This window comes from Triturus cristatus, chromosome 3_2, assembly GCF_964204655.1.
Source record: "Triturus cristatus chromosome 3_2, aTriCri1.1, whole genome shotgun sequence".
NCBI lineage: Eukaryota > Metazoa > Chordata > Amphibia > Caudata > Salamandridae > Triturus > Triturus cristatus.
Genome location: NC_140584.1, coordinates 799,066,732 through 799,085,684, shown reverse-complemented (window position 1 = coordinate 799,085,684; position 18,953 = coordinate 799,066,732). Strand labels below are relative to the sequence as shown.

General features: G+C 40.9%; 1 protein-coding gene across 1 annotated transcript in view; it reads left to right on the top strand.

Moving 5' to 3' along the window:
• PARD3B (par-3 family cell polarity regulator beta) overlaps nucleotides 1-18,953 on the top strand; it is a 2,086,630-nt gene that overhangs the window by 543,693 nt on the left and 1,523,984 nt on the right. The window lies entirely within an intron of this gene.

The window sequence follows — 18,953 nt, the reverse complement described above, 5'->3', positions numbered from 1 at the left end:
GGGGCAACATAGCAATAAGATGGGTTGGTTTCTTTACAACTAAACTTTAAAAAACACTTTAAAAAGCAGGATCACAGAAACCTGACCATGGTACCTAGGAAAGTTAGAGAAGCCATGCACACTTTCCCCAAGGCCTTTTGAGGGAAAGGCTGCATCTACCTTCAGAACATGTCACCCATTACTCTGATAGTAATCGTGGATTGAGCTGCTTCCTCGTGATTCCTCAACAGAGGGAGAGGGGAGATAATACTCTAGAGTCTAAAGTGCACAGCTTAAGAGAAACCTAGTCTAACTGCTCAGAAATCGGGTACCCTCACAAAGATTTAGAAAAGGGATGAAGTCCAACTGTGCTGATACGTACTCTGTGTTTGCCATGTGGATAGGGTCAGTAACAGGACGCTACAGATGTAAAACGCCTCTGCGATATCTGCTGGGCTACTAAAGCAGCCACTCCTGCTAGTGCCAAGAGTTTCAAAAAGGGCTACCGTCAAGTAGCTGACCATCATCAGACAAGCAGACTCCGGTCACACTGGCTTCAAGTCCTAAGGATGCTCTAGGGGCCAACAGAGCTAATGTTATCTGAAGTAGCAAGTTTTTAATGAGGGACCCAGACGTTTAAAGATTCTTGTACACCTGTGGTATTTTTCCACCACTTCAAATATCTTGCTGCTTGCTGACATGGGTTTACCAGCGCATTATCAGTCATTAAGTAAAACAGTTGTGCTGGTCTACTAGACAGGTCCCTTTGCTGGAATAGATCTGGCTCTACATTTGATCTAAGATTGTCAGTAGCCTGGTATGGGCTTTTTCCCCCTAAAGTCTTTTCACCTTCCCTCCATCGATTCCAGTGTTTGCAAAGCCGCTTGTTTGATATGCCTGTTGATTCCCTTGCTATTTGGGCTGTTCATACTTCCTCCAGAGGACCACTTTCACAGCACTGTTCACTATATGCTCCTTTATCTGGCTCAAAAAGTAGAACATTTTAATCTATCATTTCATTCTTCTTCGGGCCTGGGTTTTTATTGCTGGTGCTTCGCTGCAGATTTGCACCCAAATTCCTCTGTGCATTGTTCATTGAATGATAGAGTATTAGTGGCCCCAGGCGACTACAGGCTTCTTTTGGTTGCAGGCAACTTTATTTTTTCTTTTTTTTTGCGTTCAATTGAGTGTTCCCATGGTGCTCGGCATGGATCATTCGATTAGCTGGAGGCTGCTTCCTGTAGGCATAAGGTCAAAGCTCTCCAGGAAGCTCTTAAGAGTCTTCGGCTCAAATGTAATATTTGCGATATGAAGCAATGCTTGCATTGAGATTTCCAGGAGCACCATCCTTGGAATAATTTAGTTACAACAACAGTTCTTGTCATTAGAATTAATAAGATTCACTTGGCTCCCTGCACACACTGCTCATCTGCCTTGGGTGCAATTACTCCCTAAGCAACAGATAAATGGATCTGACAGAGGCCCTTGTCTTAGAGTGGCGCTCTCAGACAACAGACTCATGTATGCGTGTGTGGGGGGCGAGGCAGCTCCCCCATTAATATTCGGTGGGTTTTAATGGATGAGGTCCTCACACATCTGTAGGGGTTTCAATTAAAGAATAAAAGTGTAGGAGGTTTGAAATATCGGCAAATGCAAATGGCGAAGATGCAGACTGATGGAGTGTAGGTTTTTGAAAAATGTTACCTATTAGGATGAAAGCCATTGGGGGATTACCAGGCTGGGTCTTATTAATTATTACAAGGGTCTTAGCTGTCGTAGGTTCACGAATATCCAAGTTCAAAGTGGATTAATTTTAGTGAGAAGTTGATTGAGGAAATTTCTAAACCTCTTTTGTTAATCCCTAATTCTCATGCAAATGTGTGCACTATCCGCACATCGAAGTACCATGCTCAGGTACGATTTATACCACTTCACTTCGCTCCTTCCAAAGTCAATACAATGTCGTATTGATTGACATCTTTAATTTGGGAATGTGATTTAGCAGTGCAGATGCACACACAAGTATACAAATGCTTCTCTGAGTAGGTTCTTTGATGAATGTGACCAGTGGGGCCTGTAAATGAGTAATGACAAAAGAGTCTACATCCAAGAGAAAACATTACAGATTGTTAAAGCAAAATGAATTGTGCTCTGGTACCCCTGCAAGTCTTCAGACACAGTCCAGAGTCCCACCAGATAGAAGCACAGTCAGCTCTCATATCCATTTGTGATGACCTACAACTCGCAGTAGACAAGGACAAAGTGGGCGCCCATTAGCTTATGGACCTATCAGAGCAATTTGATATTGTCAACAACAACACACGTCTACAAAGGATCCACCGTATCGGAGTATGTGACAATGCTCGAAAATGATTGCCTCTTACCTCAAAAACAGTCAAAGCTTGGTATACATACCACATTCACATCAGCCCCTCACTCCCAACAATGTGGCATCCCTCATATGTCAACCATATGTCAACCTTATTCAGCACCTTCCTAACCCTGTTACCGGACCTAATTGGATAATTCAACTTCACCAGTTAAGACTATGCAGATAATATGCAAATCAGTCTGAAAATTGATGGCCCAAGAAACCTCAATATACAAATTTGATAACTGTCTTTGCATCATAAAAGCATGGATGATGAGCAAATCACAACACCACAAAGACAGTGGCAAAAACACTAACCTGAGAAGAAGCCAAGTACCGCTGGTACCTTGGACTCAGTGTGGACTGCGTGAGAATTTATCTTACACTGTAATACAATTTGTACACATATTATTAATTCTTCATTCTTGTTGTTTATTTTAACAATGTTCAAATTCAACATCTCTTTACTAATACAGAGACCAATCCTATGTACTTTAACTTAAAATCTAAATTTTGCTAGAACCAATTACAACATTGAGTGCATTGAGGCTTCTACTCACAATTGTTGTGCCCAATGCATTTCGGGCCTTAGTCCCTTCTTCAGGGGCCACTCTAAACAGAAACAAACAGTAAAGCACATTGGGGGTTTTTCACAGCAAAAATAATTACTTGTATTTACATGCATATTAATTGTGGAAGTACACAAAAACGAAATCTCCAAAGATCTCAATGTAGATAAAATCGACTTCATTATTTATGTAGCACCATTTATAGAAGGAAAAGTGAATATAAATAGAGTGACCAAATAGTCCCAAGCAACTCACAACTCTGCATTTTTACTACAAAGAAAAACTCACTGCTTCTGGTTCACTAAAAACCATCAACTTTCGCGAATGCAGGAATAACCTGCTAAAAGAAACCCATATAAGGCCCAATGGTTTGCTTGTCCTTAAACATGCGTCATGCGTGAACCGTGCTAAAAAGTAACATACCTCACAACATGCAACGGAGGGACTGGACTGAACCGTCCAAGACCTAGAAGATGAATGTCAAGTTAAGTGCAAAATGCCCTCCTCACAAACTCAATCTTTCAAGAAGTATAGCAAACCACATGATTAACTGATCTGTAAATGCGAATAATAAAACACTCATGTAACAAACCCGAGCCCTAGAGAATGCATGTCTGCCACCTGAGTTGACCAATCCTTCCATGAATCCTCCTTGCTGAACTCGCTGTGCTAAGCACTACTGACTCCAAAGCATCAGCACGGTAATATGGCGTCTTCCGTATTAATCATCGAAATATGACTATCACATCATTACTCTTCATTGTCCCAGCATGAGCGCCATCTTGATATTCACCACCACTATATACCTGAACTGTGTATTAAACCAAGCTCTTCATATAGAATAACACAAAAATGACATCAAGTTCACGAAAATCTTGCTTTAGATTAATTCATAGATATGATTCATGATCAAACACCCTAAGCTCATCAGGCCGTGTTGACAATGTAACACAGAAGCTATGCCTCTAATGTAATCCAAAAAAAAAAAAAAACCTGTCCCTGGTAAGAATATTCCAATTAAAAAGAAACTGGCAGAGAAATAAAAATCAAATAAAAACCATGCAAACTGCAGTCGCAGCAATGTAAACAAGATCAAAGACCAATGCCATCAACCTAGGTTAGCGTGCTTACATGGTGTTCTCGTTTTACACATTATTGCAATAACTTTAATACATTAACATTTAAATGCTGAATACAAAACCAATGGTTTTCAGGATTATAACTCTAACATAAGTTGATTAGCTCAAAATCAATGACCCATCGTTAGACAATGCCTACATATGTTAATTGCATGAATTATATTAATATGAGCTTGAAAGAATAACTCTTGAGAAAAGGAATTACCTAATCATTGAACCACTGCATGATTTGTATATTTGTGGAATGACATAGTTTACAGAAAACAACTCCAGTCTAATTTGTCATTAAGCCCTCTGGGGGACATGGTATTGAATCTTCTGATCCAAAATATCCCTCTCTGCTGGAGTATTTTTTAATTATTACGTCCTGGAAGTGTAGTTAATAGTTCTACAGTCTGAAAGTGTAACTGGGCTATGGTTTGCCTCTGTTCTATCCAATTTAAAACCAGATTGGAATTCACGTTTCTATTTCAGGTCGTGCTTTTATGCTTCGTTGTTCTTATTTTTATCTTTCTTTCTGTTTTCCCCATGTACATGAGTCTGTACCTGAGTCTGCACGGACATTAGATGCACCTTATTAGGTTATTAGCCTTACAATCAGTTGAATGACTCAGGATCACTGCTTCTCCTGTTATGGGATGTATGATGGTATTCCCTGTGATCACACAATGAATGCATTATGACATTTCTTAGTGTCATAATGCATTCATAATGTTTACATGGTGCCTTTATAGTTGTCAGAATCACTTTGAGATGTTTAGTCCAAGTATAAGCATGCAAAGATTTGTGATTGACCGAACAATGAAAATCTTGCTGAGTTCCCAGTGGTGGTTTTTGATTTTCTTGATCGCCGTGGACTTGGTACAAAACCTAGATAAAAAAGCATCTGTTCTGATTTGACCACAAGTTTTTTTTGTAGTAGACTTTTATGTTCTAGATTCATGACCCAAACCTCTGTGTCTTTCAATATTTTTGAAGGATAACCTCTGGCAATGTATTTGTGTATGTATACATCCATCGTGTTTTTACAAATTGCTGCATCCGAAGATATTCTCTTGAGTCTTATAAATTGAGAGTATGGTCAATTCTGTACCAAACTGGAAGGATGAAAACTCTGTAATAACAGCATATTGTTTAGATCCGTCAGATATTTGTACACACTTTTAATCACTCCCGACTCTGATAGTTCAATCCAAACATCTAAGAATGATATTGCTGATGGTTTTAGTGACTTGAGTTCTGGGATTTATCATATTCAAATTCTGGATGTTGTCCTCCAAGCACTCTCTAGTGCCCTTCCAAATCAAAAAACATAATCAATAAAGCGACAGTCCATTATTAAGTTCTCTTTCCATGATGGTTTTTCAAGAATGTTCTCAAATTCAAATTTAGCCATGAATGTGTTAGCATATGTTGATGCCCCTGCAAATCCCATAGACGTACCGCTGAGTTGAAGTAAACATGTTTCATTCCTCTAGAAATAACAGTGGTGTAGGCAGAAGTGTAAAAGTTCCAATAGGAAGTCTTAATGTGCTCTTAATTCTTACTGATGCAGTAAGGCCCATTCTATAGCTTTAAGACCTTCCTGGTGGAGAATGAATGTATAAATTTCTGTGACGTCTGTTGTGCTTTGCCAACAACCATTGCTTCCTATTTGAGGGAGATCCTCTAAATGGGGAAGAAAAGCAGTGGTATCTTAAATGTAGAGCTCCATAATTGAACGAAAGGTTGCAAAAAAAGTCTGAATATTTCCCCAGCGGTTCAAATAAAGAATTACAACCTGACACTATAGGTCAAAGCGGAGGATCCAGACTGTTTTTGTTTATTTTGGGCAACATATATAGAGGCCAACCTGCCACCATAGGGCCCAAGAAGCCGGAGGTAATAATCCTAGGGGTAACCATGGATTGAGACCTATTGTTGATACCAAATGTGAACAAGATTACAAAAAGCAGCTAATATTTTCCAATACAGTATAATTTGACACGTTACATAAAGGTCTTCTCAAAGATCATGCTCTCAGAAGAGCATGTATACACCGTGCAATAACTTTTGACATTGCGATCGATAAAGGTTGGGTGCCTGTATACTGACGCTAGCTAATACCACAGGTATAATAGAGTGCAATTACTAAATGGTGATATAAAATACACAGAAGCAAAGTCTGTTGGAAGGCAGAGGTGCCATAGAATGCAATTACAAACCAGCTCGATAAATAAAAATAAGAGAATGAAAAACACTGAGGAACCTAATAAAGACTGCACTCATTTATGTAAAGCAGCACAAAGATCGCATATCTGGAGGATACCATTAGGGCTGCTCAGGTTAGTGTCAAGTGGTGTGTGAGATCCAGGTGTTTCATTGAATACGTAGTGTTGTGGGAAAAAAGGAGGAGGAGGAGGGGTGTAGTATACAGTAGCCCTCAAGAGGGGTGTTGAGCAGTTGGTGCCCCCTCACGGAGCTTCTCCAAGAGGGCATCCCGTGTTTCAGAATTTGGGTATTTACTGCAACCTTTTTAGCTCCTCTCTATGCAGCAGTGCACTTTCCGCCTGGGCCAACGCCAACAGAGATCGAATCCATGCCGAGGCAGCCAGGGGTTCGCCCTCTTCCATTTGTGGGTGATCAGCCACTTCACTAGTAGAAGGGTAAGATCTGCAAAGTATGTTGAGACTTGGTATTTTTTGGCACAACAGTAGAGCCAGAGGATGCACGCCTCCCAAGAATAGGTCACAGCATTTCCCGTACAGCACATTAGGTGTGTATGACATACCTCCAATAGGTAACCAGTGAGGGGCAGGTCCATAACATGTGTAATAGATTCACATCATGTGCTAAATGCTATTTAGGCTCTGCTGTTAGCAAAGACATTTGAATTATTTACAAAAACAATATGCCTTATGTAGTGAGGTACTAGGGCTTTCAGCAAGCCCTCTTCATCAATTAGTCTGTTGTTATTTACATTTTTTTATCGCCCTCTACAGCATAAATCATGGAGTAGTGGGTCAGCCCACTTCAGCCAGAGTCAAACTTCACTTCGAGTGATCGCATTTAGCTCTTTCATAAGAAGCGCATCTACAAACTTGTTACGCTCAGTGCAAATGACTACTATGCAATGTGCGTTTCTTGAGACAAAAAAAAGGTTTTGCTTTTAGCCATTTTTTAATTTTGGCAAGGACCTGGCAGCTTACCCTACAATACATGTTGACAAGAAAACATGACAAAATAAAATAACTATTGATACATCCAAAATACTGGCAATCAACGCTTGATCTAGTGGCTTTGCCAGTGCTCGTTTCAAATCGCTTATAGAATTGGCAGAGTATATTGGGAGGAGTGCAGAACTTAGTTTCATGTTGGGCTTGTGGTGCCCTGAAAAAAAGGTCAGTGATAGGACAGTTGGGGTAAGCATACTAAAGTGAACATTGATATCCATTTAGCTTTCTGTCAAGGTATAAGAGGAGAAGTAAGACGATGTTGATGGCTCACAAAGTGATGGAGGCAGCATCCAGCCACTCCTGTGCCTAAGACATCCTGAGGCAATATTTTTGTAAAGACTTTCCCCTTAAAGCAATCCATTTTAATAAACGCGTTTTTTAGATGTTTGCAATTTTTTTTATAAACTGCCTACTTTAACAAATATGCATAACCTTCCTGCAGGTAGGTTAGTGTTGCAAGATTTATCGAGCAATAACATCTGAATTCAGACTATGAAACGGTGAAAAATAAATCCAAGCTTTTTCAGTGATGAAATATTTATAGCCTCTTCCTTCTACAAATTCTTGTATGTCGGATGTAATCTTCTTTTACATATTTTCAACATGGTCTTCTCCCGCTTTCCCCTCTAAACTCGGTGTTGGAGGTTTCTTTGTTTTACAAACTTTATTTTCTTTCACCGTTCACTTAATTTATCGGGAGCCTTTCTGGCAAGATGAGTAATGAGTCTGATTCAACTGAGTGCACATTTTTGCCCTGTACAAAATGAATGCCTAAACTGAAAAATATTCAGAATAAATACACATTTTCTTAACAAAGTAATTTTTTTCCTCCAGGATTTTTTTCTGAGTTTAAATGCAGATATATGCATATATGTTCTCTCACCAACATGCTAGGTACAGCGGAAATGACACAAAACCAAAGGGGATGATGGACGGAGTGTTGAACATTGCAAGCACTCACCCCCAGTCAACTGATCTGGGTTTAATCCATCATCATTCTTTAGCTCACTCGGCCACCCCAGTTCAGACATGGCCATATGCAAATCAGTCTGACCCTGTGCCTCATGGGAACAGTCCAGCCCGAACTGCCAAGCCATGTCTTCCCTGGACAGGAAACAAGCATCCTAGAATCGGTTTCTGGCTAATCAGCCGTCATCAGCCAGGCTAGCTTCATCATATACCTTTTCAAAACCGGAACTGGCCTCCAAGGGCTCCGGCCCTGCAGAGAAAATCCCAGTGGAGTAAAAGGGCTGTCGGGCTCTGTTTGTCCTTCATGGCCCCTAATACAATTGTATTGTATTGTAATTGTATTTATATAGCGCTTACTACCCCTGATGAGGCGTCGAAGCACTTTTTCGGCGAGTGGTGGGTATTAGACAGTTATTTGGATTGAGAAGGCTAGGGGAGAGATAGAAGAGGGAAAAAAAGTTTGCATTTATATAGCGCTTGTTACCCCTAATGGGGTGTTGAAGCACTTTTTTGGTGAGTAGATATCAAGTGCAGGTCGGGGTAGCAAAGGCTATTCCTGGCTACACTTATTCGATGTACATAGGTATTATATAGTTTTTCCCTTGTGCCTCCCAATTGCTTTTTTGTATTGTAGCAGTGCTCGGGCTAATCTTTTTATTTTGATTTCCTATGAATGTCAGCTCTTATCCTGTGGCTTAAATGCAAGCTTCTTTCCATAGCCAATGTTCTTTCCATAACCAACGTAATAATTACGTTTAACTGTATTTCTTAAAAATAAGTATCACAAAACTTTGTCGTGAAAAAAAAAAAGCTTAATCCTTAATAATTTTCTTTCATCATGCTCTAAATATTTCACATAGGCTTAGAGGCCATGCACAGATACTTTTACATGGTTTCATTTCATGCAGGTGGAGAGGGGACGCATCTGCTTCTGAAATATGCCAATTATAGACAATTGTACAGCTCCCCATGCAAACATCTTAACCAGGGTCATTGCATGAAACTCACTAATCGCACTTTGGAAGAAGCACGCACACACTGGAAGCCACCATGGCAACCGGCAGGACCACTAGGCAGGATGCTAACTGCTTCTCAGAAAATAGAGAATACATATTTTTATGGTGGGGAAGAATATTTTCTGTTGCAAGATTAGTTAATTCTGTAGTTAGATTTATCTGCCTACAGAGCACAATCATCTACATTTTCGGATTTAAAAAGAACTGATATGTTTTGTTATTTTACGAAGAATGCCAATCCCAGAATGAAAGAAACATGATAATCTACTCCTAGGGAAAATAGCATCACATTCTAGAAGATGTCGAATAAGGAATAGTTTTACGCCGTGAAAAAAAATCATGCATAAATTGATTAAGCATTTAATGCTGACAGTATTGCCTACCAGCAGTGGTACATCCTTGCCTGAAAAATATGTAAAATGAATAAAAGTGTGGTTTTCAGGGATTTTTTTTTTTTTTAAAGTAACAAACGTTACAGATGGAAATGAGAATCGGGTTGTGTTTTGCCTGAGATGACTCTTGTGGAATACAAACCTACTACAGCAGAGTGCCGCTGCAACAAACTGCTGAAGTATCAGTCACCCTTTCCAAAAAGTTTTGCTTACAGATTGATTACTTGCTACAGCTCATACTAATGCACGAGCACGCCCAATGCAGCTTCAAGTTGAGTTGCCTGATTCAAGTTAGCAGGACATCAAAACACGAAAACGTACATGGTCAATGCCTTCTGGCACTTTAAAAACATCTGCTTCCAAGGCTGTGGAATAAAAATAAGCAATTATTCATACAACTCCACACTTCTAGCCGCACCTCGCCTGCCACCAGGTGCGTACATGCTTTTTCACTGTAACTTAAACCGGGTTTGGGTGTGATTGAAAACTGACTCCTTGCAACACCCTTTCGACAAGGGCAATGTTATGATGAAAGCCAGATTTAATTTAATTATATAAGGCTTGAGGTAGCCGTAATTGCACACAGTTAGGTTTCCACGTCCAGTGCTGCCCTGTTTTCCCCTCCTGTGTGGGAAAGGGCACGTTCTAGGTAATGACTTTGATCACTTTTCCTTTAAATCTGAATGTTTTTTTGGAGAAAGAGCTGTTAATATTTCATGTCCTAAAATTCAACCTTGTAACTAGCATGACTGGCTTTGCCTAGGTTCGTAGTAGTTTCTGCCACCGCCATTACAGCAGAGTACACACCTGAAGACCCAAATCAGCTAATTTGACGTGTGTACCATGAATGGTACACCTAACTCCAAATGCCTTGGAAGCTCTGTCAGTCATAGTGCGAGAAAAGTGACACACTGCATTAGAGAGCAAGGGTTTGATTTCTGGGACAGATCCACTCACTTTATGCCGTGGTTCTCGGCCAATAAGGATCAAACTCGTGGAACTAAACTTTTTTTTTCTTTGATGGATAATTGCATCCGGGCAACTCAAAGTTCTGACGCTAGAGACTGAAATGGGCAGATTGGTTGTATGTGGCCTGCCTCTTCCGTTGCACCTTGAATTTGCGGAAATAGCTTTCGGGGTTGAAGAGGATGCACACGTGTTTACCTGCTCTGCACCCTCTTCAGCACTGAAGCATTGATGTGCAAAAGCAATGTGTAACGTGAACAAGTAGGCCCAAGGGACGTGTTGCATGTCACTTCCGCTTCCTCTGTGGCCCACTTCAGCAGAGGAAGAGGATTTTCTAGAAGATCAAGGTGCTGCGATAACATGTGTTGAGACGCATGCAGCTGCCGGTCAGCGTGAGCAGGTTCAGTTGCTATAACATGCACAACAGCTTCTCAAAGGGAAAGCAAAGGAAGCTGAGCCTTAAAAAAGCTAAGTCCAGGCACTTGACTACTAAATTTAAATTACATAAAAACACACACTGCTTTGCCCATATCGCTCCACGTTAACCATTTATTTTGTTTTTTTATGCCAAAGGCATAAGTAGGGTATTAGAACAGGCAAGGTATTCAGGCACCCTTGGGGAGCCTTTATGTGCAGCAATCTAGCTACATGTAAATCACTGCGCTAATGAGTAGCACTCCCAGCAGAGGCGCTACGGTCAACGGGCTGTGTGGGCAATGCAATAAAAAGTCCAGGGCCTGCGTCCGATTTAAGATGGTGAATGTTTTCTCAATTTGACTCTTGAGCACCTCTTTCACTCAGTGAAACTATTGCCTGGGCCACACAGTGAAGCTAGGCCTGGGCCGCTCAGTAAAGCTAGGCCTTGGCCGCTCAGTGAAGCTAGGCCTTGGCCGCTCAGTGAAGCTAGGCCTTGGCCGCTCAGTGAAGCTAGGCCTTGGCCGCTCAGTGAAGCTAGGCCTGGGCCGCTCAGTGAAGCTAGGCCTGGGCCGCTCAGTGAAGCTAGGCCTGGCCCGCTCAGTGAAGCTAAGCCTGGGACGCTCAGTGAAGCTAAGCCTGGGACGCTCAGTGAAGCTAAGCCTGGGACGCTCAGTGAAGCTAAGCCTGAGACGCTCAGTGAAATTAGGCCTGGGACGCTCAGTGAAATTAGGCCTGGGACGCTCAGTGAAGCTAGGCCTGGGCCACTCAGTGAAATTAGGCCTGGGCCGCTCAGTGAAGCTAGGCCTGGGCCAGTCAGTGAACTTAGGCCTGGGCCACTTAAACTCTAAGCTGCGCAGGCATTGAACCCATGCATTGAAGCCCAACTCCCACGCCCTTAATTTCTGTGAATAATAAGAAGAGTAATTTGCTCAGAAAAAAAGAGTAAAAATGGCACCACTTCTACAAAAGGATGGTTTAAGACTCGTATGCTTATGAAGGTATCACACATTGCAACAAAATAAACCCTCCCCTATCAGTAATGAAACTATTCCAAAACAGTCCCTGAAAACTGATATGTCTGATGCCAGTTCCCTTCAGGACCGGTTCAGTGAATAGCTTCTATTAATTGATACCTGGAAACTTTGGTGGCTGTTTATTAAAGCTCTTTTCTGCAATCACAAAAGATGGGGAAGTTTCAAATTATCCAGACACCTCGTATTTTCAGATTGTAGCCGAACAAGGACAAAACCACACGACTCTGCCGCAGACCTTTCTGACCATAACCGCGCGAGAGCAAAATATAATGAGATAAAGATTGCAAATGATAGATTGTGATGAGGAATTCAACCTCTCTAATATTCAGCGAGACATTTTGGTGTGATAGGGAACAGAGATAATGAATACTGCACTGGAATTAATGACTCTTAATACTAATGGTGTTTTAAGAGCTGATTTAGCAACCGAGCTGGAGATTACTCTTCCGTCAATACAGACAAACTTGTTTTTATAAAGATCTTGGGGACACATCTAGTATTAGAATGGATTTTTGTGCCTCCTTTTTGAAAAAAATTCATGATTCATTCTAAAAAGACTAGCTGGTTTGAAGCTGAAAGCTTTAAAATGCATTTTTAATGTGCCAATGGTACACAAATCGAGAAAGATATATTTCCCAGATAGCAACACTGTTTTATTAAATGTTCACAACTCAGAGGACTTCTCTTAAACTAATATTTGGTATGAAGCCATCGGAATGTAAAGCGGTATGTTGTGAATCTTCTTTATCTGTGTTTAATTTAATTTTAACAAACTTACTATTTTTTTTATTTCAAAGGAATGCAGAGAAATAGTGTAGGTAGAAGGTGATGCAGTGGAAGTCTGATCACCCCCAGCCACCCTTCGGTGTGGACCTGGGGTTCTATCAATTTGTGACAGGAATGTCTCCTGTGCAGGATTGAAAGGTGTTCATGGGTGAAGTGATGCATGACTGAGACACAGGAGTTGTCCCTTCACCTAAGCTTCATGAGGTTTTATTGTTTGATGAATATTGAGACAACGCATTGGTGCCACAGCTGAGATCACTGCAGCAGGTTGTGTCCATGTGTTGCTGACCTTTTCTTAACTTGACAATCTCAGTTCAACGTCTACAGTCGCACTTACAAATATCAGGCCATGCGATGGAGAAACACACGCAGAAATGTATTCATGCCCAGGATGATGGCAGCATAAACATTCAAAGTAATTGACCTGATATAATTGGGTTTGTAAATACTCCTCAAGAGCTTACTATCATGATTGAGAAATAAAAATTCTGTATTAGAGCCCCCTCCCCCACCTAAACTATTCTGGAGACATATACAGGTCACTCTCAGTTATTAACTTTGTATTCACAAATTCCATTGAAAAACAGTTTTGTGATCATTATCCAGGGTACATTGTTTTGATTTTAGCATGGGAGATGATCTTAAATGACCTTTATAGCTGTAAAGGTATACACAACCCTAAAACTAGCAGTTCTAGGTTTAATCTTTAAATAGCCTTCACTGGACCCTGATTATTTGTCTAATTTTTGGCCCATTCATCAGAATATTAGAAAGGGCAGCCTTCTCACAAATGTTAGGGCATGTGTGGAGTAACTCATCTGAAGCAGGTCATATTTCAGCTCGGAAGCAGTAAGGAGATTGTTGTGGTCATACACTTCATGAGTTTCAGTGCTCTACTGACACTGGGTCTGTAGCTGCGTGGCCTTTTTCGATGCGTCTGCGGCTTTTGATCCTGTCCCAATTTCAAGGCTCAGTTGCCTTGGAGTCCATGGTGATTTTTATTGTCCTATAGAATTCAAATAGTGTCCTCATCAAAATGTATTTCTATAGCTCGTCTGCCTGGCTTCGGCATTCTTCAAGGCTCGATCCTATCACCATTGCTTTTCTAAAAATCTTTCTGCCATCCCACTGACATACCAAATTAGGGACATTTCAAATCAGAGTTGCCACATATACCGTTGACCATATTAAAATTAAAGATCTTAAGCTCTGTGAGTGAAATCTTCATGCACGTCTACAGGCAGTTGCAGTGTGGATATGTGCTGCAACCAACTCAGTATTAACAGCGGCAAAACAGCGGCAAAACAGAAAACTTGTTGCCACATGTACCAGTTCCATTTCGATGTCCGTTCCGGTGATCTTCTTTAGGTGACTGCCCTCATTCAGTTTCGTGTAAAGTCTCTAGTTGAGAAGTTCGACTCTCAACTACCTCTTAAAGTACAAGTTAGTGCTGTGGTCAGTTCTTGTTTTTAGTATCTATGCTTACAAAAGAGAATTTTCCTTCTGTTCTCCTTTTCACACAAGATCTTAATAATAAACACTTTCAGATCTTCGGGAGACAATTACTGCTATTCTCAAAAGGTCCATTTGTTGGTTAAAGTTGATACAAAATGTAGTGCTGGAAAGGTCTCAGTTTTGACCAGATGAGCTCATATCTCTCCTGCTCTCTCGAGTTTATCTGTTAAACAGCGTAACTTGTTTAAATCATTGTGCCTAAAAAACAAGACTATTTACAATTCTCGAGTCACACTCCTTTGTCTAACCATTTGCAACATAATCACCTCCATAATAGTTGGCTCTTGAGCAGATGCTAAGGTTAAAACTGGCTAGGATTATCTACAGAGCGTTCACGGTGGCAGCCAACAATTTCTTTATTAGCATCCTTGTCACAATGTAAACAAGCATTGGTGAGGCATTGGTTTTGCCTATGTGATGAAACTGATATTATCAATCACCATTTGGAAAGGAAAGAGTGGAGAGGATGTGGGAAGTGGCCAGGGCTGCTGACTTGAGGGTTGGAGATCGCAGTCCAAGTCTCGGCAGCACAACATCATGTGATTCTGGGCAAATCACTTGCTCTCTCTGGGTGATAAGGTGCGCTATATAAATCTGCTGCAAAACGAAAAGGTAGAAAGAGGAAAAAATATTTCCACAAAAGCGGATGTTAACAGTATTTCAGCTAAGGGAAACTGATAAGAGCAGCAGACAAGAACAAGCATTGATAAATACAGGAAAATATGCTACAGCCAATAGAAATAGAAATAAAAATAAGTGGCAAGCACAGGAACCAATGAAAGCCAGGAAAGAGACGGTGCAGGATGTGAGCCCGATTTAAGTCTATATTAAAAACAATAGATTTTAATAGGCCCAGCGCAAGTGCTGTGCTGTGCAGGTGATGGAGCAGGTAGAGCACATTTTTGTATACCTCCTCTATTTTGCATGTAAAGACTAACTATATAACTTACTGATTATAATTTTACTAACAGTGTGGTGTGTAATTTTAACTCAACCTTTGCATACACAAATTACACGTGGGAAATTGCTATTTGCATGGCTGAATTACTCAAATAACTAAAATACGTTTGCATATTAATAGTAGTATATGTGGTAATTAGATTTTGCATGATTTATGTTGCTTACGTGATGTTTGCGTTCCTGATTGGATCCTAAAGGTAAATATTGTCGCTTTAAATGTCGCTATATGCTAGGAAAATACTAATACATAAAGGGATTAGTGAGGGTATAACATTAGAATCATCATTTCTTTGTATAAATTATTCTTTTGTGTTTGTTTCGCTTAAGTTAGCATTTGGGCCTACCACAAAATGGAGTCGAAAATCGAGTTCCAAAGTGGCCACCGTCTCGTGAGCACGACACCTACTGCGCAGACTTGGATGGCTCCGTGAACTTCCTAAAGACCCGAGCACCCAATGTCCTCGGTCAAGGATAGGATCTTGGTGGACTGCCAAACCCCCGGAGAGTAAAAAACGGTTTACAATGAACAATTGGATCATACAAGCAAACCTAAAAACATTGTAACATAAGGACTATGTCATCGACGGAAGTGAAACAGCAAAATCCATGAGAAACCCATAATGAACAAAAATCGGACGTTCTTGATCGGCCAATCACAGACTTTCTCTGCCTAAAAATGTTTCATGTTATCCCGAAATTTCTTATGAAAAGAGTAGTAGAATAGGGCGGGTCGTTCGATGCTAGGGTTGCTGTTAGTTGGTGTTGTTCCGGATCGTTCCGATTTCCTGACGTCCATGCTAACGATGACAGATGCTTGCACGATTTCTGGTCCTACGTGCTGAGCAAAGAACTTTCGGACTTTGAGCTTTGGCCTGCTTTATTTGGACAATTTGACGGTTAATTCGATTATGCAGAGCCAATGAATTAGAGAAAATCTAGATAGCAAGAATAGGTATAATTACCTGTGATTTTAAATTAATTGATCTAGAAATTCTAAATTTTCGATGAAACAAATGCTAATATTAATTGCAACAAAAATTTAGATAAACAAATATTGATTAACAGAAATTATGAGTTTGTGGTTTTTCGCTAAAGAGAATAAGGATTCTGAGTCTTAAAATGTGTTTTAGCTGGTTCTAAATCACCATCAACCAATTCAACTAATTGGTCCGTCGACCAAGTGGATGGAGTGCCTTGATGTTTGAGATTAGGAATCTATAGGTGGCGAATGTTAATATATATTCTGTAAGATAATTTTCCTTCCCTATAGGTTATAAGGTACTCCCCCACAAGTCCAGCGTGATATCATCATCCCTCCTGTGTGCAGACTTGTGAGTGGAGACGTGTGAGTGTTGGTGTTATTGGCCCCACCAATGACTGCATGTGTGAATGAGCTGGTGTGAAGTTGGGTCTGCGACGCAGAGAGGATAGTTGTGTGTGTGTGTGTGTATATATATGTCACTTTAAAAAGACTGTCTAGATGTCGGGACTCTATGGTCCAGTTGAAGGCATTCGCCGAAACGAGTCGACCGTCCCTGTTGTTGTGCACTTGGTGAAAAGATGAAATAAACAACATTAACTGATCTTGTGTGCTGTGGATTTTCTTGGTGCCGTGGATGCTCTGGTGGGGGACGGTGCCAAGTTTTTCTTCAAAAATATATATATATATATATATATATATATATTCCTCCTTTTCTCTCCGGTCTCGCGCTGGATCACAGGTAAAACCTAAAAAGAAAAACTAGGGCCCAATGTTCTTAGGGGGTCAAGGGAGTTGCAAAACAGTCTGTGATTATTGCACAGAAATTGCTTTGCGGCCCCACCCTCATTTTGTGATGTGACTGATGTAATCACATCGCAAAATGCCCCATTTGAGGAAGTCGCAAAAACGTGTGCTTTATTAATATTTCTGTTGCAGTTGTAGGGATGGAGGCCTGCAAGAGATAGCAGAATTTCATCCCTCCATTAGTAATCACTGACTGCTGACATGTTTCCTAAAATGGACAGGGGCTGCTTTAAAAACATTAAAAAGCTGACATTCAGTAAGTGACATCGGAAAGAGCATTCAGAGGTCTCCTGACTCACTGTCTGCTCTCCCTCGATGACCACTACACATATTCACTAGGTGAAGATTAGTGCACATTGGATTCCATCCCATTCCCCGATTCAGTATCAGATCTATGGTTTGCTGCACCAGTTGTGGTCTCAAATCATTCATACATCTACGGTGATTCAGTGTGAGGAGGGGGCGACAACTCTCAGACCCCTTCCTACCCTATCACAAAGGCATTTTGTGGATTTAAAAGCAATTTCTGACTGGTAATGTATCTTTCGTACACTGCCACTTGCTTTTTGACAGCCACGAAGCCTGTGATTGTTTGCAAAACCAGTATGTGGGGCCTGAGCAGTAACCCTTTTTCAGGAGATGACTTGTAACTGCATGGATTTCAACCCCACATAATTACGGAGGCCTGCAGTATTCGTAATTCCATGTGATCTAATTCTGATGCAGTTTCTCTGGGCCACTCAGAATGATGCTTCAGACTCGTACATTTTCGTGCATCTTGACAAGTATGTGCGCCACTTCATTTGTTTCTATTTTCTTCCTTTAGCTGTAGTGTATGGCTGCTTTCACTTGTCCGTCCCCCCACCCTCCCGGTCCTCCCCATTGTGCTAGACACAGACTCTGAGCTAGACATCCACTTTAAACTTCTGCGTACAAACAATATTAAAAGGATTGTTCCATAGTATGTTAATTTCATCATGAGACTGTACACTGCACCCTTACCCCCTGGCAGTTTGTCTGAAATTGCGTTTGGTCATAGACATGATAAATTGCCCTTGAAGATAGATGGTTGAGAAATGCCACTGACATCTACAACTACGGTCAACAAGCTAATGCCCCTGAGCACATTGGCACCATCCGGCTCCCTTCCCTGTTCTGAGAGGGTGAGTGGCTTACAGTCAGTGATGCCAAAATGTAAAGCACTTGAGAAGCACCTAATCTATTGGCATCAAAGCGATGTTGCTTCATGTCTGTTTATTCATCCGGGATGAGGTGGGATTTCAGTTTTTTATTCTTTTCAAGAGTTTAGATCTTTGTTGGTAGGTAAAGTGGGGAGAGTTCATCCCATCATTGAGCACTGGTTGATTGAAAAGACTTACCCTAAAAGAATTGATTCTTACAAGGACGACTACCCACTAGCCTTTTTTGGATTTTCTGGAGCCTGTCAAAAAGTTGAGTCCTAGCGCTACTGAAAAGATGCTACAGTAGTCAATGTGGGACCTGATATGCCACGGCGATGGTTGCTTTTAGTTGCTCACTGATCCTGGTGCCTGCCTTGCCCCTCTCGCATGCATTGAGGGTTAGGGCTGCTCCTCGTATATCAGTTAGAAGAAAGATGGTGCAGTGAGGCCTTGCTGACCGAGAACTGAAGTAGTTCATCATAGAAAAATTAAAGTTTTTTTTATCCTTCTCGGGACCAAACCTAAATGAGTAGGAAAAGGTCCTCTTGAGGTGGAACTGCTGTATGGCACAAAACAATATGCCATTCGATTGTTCTGTTCAACTACACATCTAGTCAAAAATATCCAAATTGCTCAAGAATCCTCCATGCATTTTTAT